The 3,541-nt window shown below is 33.7% G+C and overlaps 1 protein-coding gene across 2 annotated transcripts in view; it reads right to left on the minus strand.

Annotated features, from left to right (window-relative positions):
• Positions 1-6: 6 nt before the first annotated feature.
• The window catches only part of LOC128249191 (neuropeptide FF receptor 1-like), a 155,128-nt gene continuing 151,593 nt past the window's right edge, over positions 7-3,541 (minus strand). The window contains exon 4 of one of the 2 annotated variants that reach the window (XR_008265297.1): positions 7-494. The gene's annotated coding sequence lies outside the window, so the exon portion shown is untranslated. The remainder of the gene's footprint in view (positions 495-3,541) is intronic. The other variant, XM_052972092.1, reaches the window with a different exon arrangement.

Here is a 3,541-nt window from a genome sequence, read left to right on the forward strand (position 1 = left end):
ATATATATGTATAATATATATATATAACATTTTGTTTTTTTTATATCTTTGCTCTTCATTTTATTTTCGTTTCTCCATTTCGCTTTCCCAGTACCTCGTCTGGTTACTTTACTTTACTTTCTTCAATTCTTACCGTCAGCTTATTATTTTCTTATGTCTCTTCCATTCTTTTCTACTTTCTTTCATTCTTTCTTTTCTTTTCTTTTCTTTTCTTTCCTAGCTTTCGTTCTTTCTTTCTTTCTTTCTTTCTTCCTTTTTATTTCCTCTTTTCTTCTTTCTGCTTTCTTTATTGAACTGAATTGAATAAAAATCGAACTTCGAGTGGTATTTTTTTTTATTATCGGAAATTTCTGTGACTGGCCGTATTTGTCTTTAGTTATGTTTGTTTGTTTTTTTCTTTAGTAGCTGCCCGCAGGAGACACTTCTGTGCCTGAGCCAAGTAGTGGGGGCGCACCGTTGCTAGGCACCATAGTATTGAGGCGTTCGGCTCCGATCTGAAAAGAAAAGAGTAAACAAGATAAAACCACAATTACAAACATGGAAAATAATAATTATATAAAGAAAAAAAACAAAAACAAAATAAAACTGATCAAAACAAAACACAATAGTAGTAGTAGTAGTAGTAGTAGTAGTAGTAGTAGTAGTAGTAGTAGTAGTAGTAGTGTTACTTGTGGTGGTAGTGGTAGTGGTGACGTTAAGAGCAGTGACAGTAGCTACACGAGGATGTTTTTCTACTATAAACACGAGGCTTAAAATTTGTTTTGGCGGGGGGATTGGGTGGGGTAGTGAATTACATCCACCTTGGTACACAACTGGTGCTTATTTTATCGATCCCGAATAGATGAAAGTCTAAGTCGACCTCAGCGGAATTTGAACTCAGATCGTAATGTCTGGTGAGTGATATATATCAAGCACTCAAGAATTGAATGAATATCATCAGGCTAAACTCAAACACTCAAACGTAAAAAGCAAAAAAAAAAAAGAAAAAAAAAGAACAAACAAACAAACAAACACATTTACTCTTAGTCAAGCAAAACTGAGATAACACCGAAAAGGTTTCGAAATAATAACATGAAAACACGTGAGTAGAATTCTCAAATAAAAGTTAATTACAAGTGAACAACTTGGAAACCAGTTGTGAATGACAATAAAAGAATTAATAAAAAAGAACTAAATAAAAGGATAACTGTAAATAAAATTGACGAAGGTTCTTTCCCAAGGATAGATGGATACATTCTATTGAAAAATTTGGGTTGAGATCTACATTAAACAAGACGATGTATAATTTAACAATATCAGAGTTGAATACCGTCCTGCTATTATACCTGAGGCATATGAAATTAATGGCAATATCGGTATTGAAAAAAAAAGTACTTGTTCAAAACATTAAATACCTTGTTAATTGTCGTAAACACCTCGTTAACATCGTCGACATCTTGTTAAAATCATAAACATCTTGTAAACTGTACAAACAAGCTAAGAGTGGTCGGCATTAGCAGGCAGACAGGTAATAGCAAAGAGCGAGGTCACTATCTCGGCTAAAAAATAACGACCAGTTGTATGTTTGAATCTTATGCACAGACTGTGCAGTTGCTTGAATTTTCTTTCATGAGCCACTACAAACTCGATAATGTTTTAAAAGGAGATCAAATAGCTTAAATGAAAAAGAGTTTAAGGTATGTTATGCAAAACATGATCTATCTATCTATCTATCTATCTATCTATCTATCTATCTATCTATCTATCTATCTATCTATCTATCTATCTATCTATCTATCTATCTATGTACCTGTCTGTCTGTGTGAGTGTCTGTCTGTCTATAGTTTTCATGAAGCAGTGACTGATATATGTTTTAAATATTATTTTAAATCTCAAAACAACGCAAGTTCTTCAAATTAATAATGCAGATCGATGGTTATTATTATTACCTGATATTTCAATAACAGGTTAGAACTCCTTTTTTCGGGAAATTTATGGAGAAAAGGTGTTGATACTAGTAAAAATTAAGTTGTTTTGATTGATCATGTCTTTTTGTGTATTTTAATTTAAACGGTTGCTATTAATTAAGGAAATAAATATTGAGTCCACTTCATTGACGAGCATCGTAAGCTAAAACGGTTTATATTGTGAGAAAGAGCGATATTAATTGAATACGTTGCTTTCTCGTTGTTATTATGTTCACTAGAGAAGCCTATGAAATTTCCACGGGTTTCGTTAGTTGTATATGATTATATAAACGAAAGATAATAATCAATAGATATCAATGCCTATCTATTGATTTGCTGGAAGCTGAAGGCTTTCTCCTTCGCTGTTTAAAGTTCTCGTTAGATCTCCATGACTATATAACAAGCTTAAAAGTCACTTGTTGTGCACAGATGCTGTGTACGTGCGTGAATGTGCATCAACCTGATCATTGCTGCATCTCTTGAATACATCGTCTTCATTCCGTTTATCGAGGCCAAGTCCATATCCTCTTAATAGATGCAGTCAAAGAAGCATGAGCTACATAACGAAACGTCCGTTGACTATGTAGTGCTTCTCGTTATTTAAAACAGTTGCTGATATTCGTTCATATTTCTGATAGATAGCTTAATCCTTTAGCATCCAAATTACTTTGTCAAATTTAATGCTTATTTATTCAAATTGTTTTGAATTAATCGTGCAGTTTCGGTATTTCGATGATGTGATTGTTTATTTTTAGAATGACATTGTAGGATAGGTGTAAAAGATAGGATATGACTTATTTCAAAATAAAACAGGTAGAATATTTGGGTTAGACATGGCCAGTTTAAATGCTAAGGGGTTAAAACCTCGAGACATATTTGTGTTTGTTATTGGAAGCGTTGGCATTAAGAATGAGGATAGGAAACAGGAAAATGTGTTCATAAAAGTTTGAAGAATATTAGAAGCTTGAGGAAAAAGTGCCTTCCTATGGAATCAAACCAGTTGTCAGGTTTAGGCTTTTTCAGTAATTACATTTGCGACATTAACTTTACTCGAAGCTACGTGACTTAATTATACAGAAGAATCCAAGCAAGAAATTTGCATTTGATAGGAGAATATTTCGTGGTAGCACTGCATCTTAAGGGCAGGACCACATTCATTGAGTGACTTGGCTTTAAGCGGTAATCAAAACGGCTTGTAGAAACGGAGGATCGTGATGTTTGTTCTACAACATTCTTGAAAATAAATTATATATTTCTTTTGACCAAGCACCATCTTGAGACAAATTTCAAGCTGAAATCAGTGAATAAACCAGCAATGAATAAACCAGTAGTCGATGATTGCAACAATAAAAGCGAGGAATTCAACAATCAAAACTCGTAGGTTAGTTCCTAATATAGGGTTGAAGTCTAGGATTTATAGGAAGCGATGAAATATAAGGCATTGCAAAGCTGAACCTTTCCATAGACATTGTAAATAATAAATATCTTTATGAATGACAAAAGAGTCATATGGTCACTGAGTAGGCAGGTATCCAGTAATAACTGGGGAAAGACCGACATTCATAGTTCTCTCTCTCCTTCTCCCCCCCCCCCCC

This window comes from Octopus bimaculoides, chromosome 12 (genome assembly GCF_001194135.2).
Source record: "Octopus bimaculoides isolate UCB-OBI-ISO-001 chromosome 12, ASM119413v2, whole genome shotgun sequence".
Lineage (NCBI taxonomy): Eukaryota > Metazoa > Mollusca > Cephalopoda > Octopoda > Octopodidae > Octopus > Octopus bimaculoides.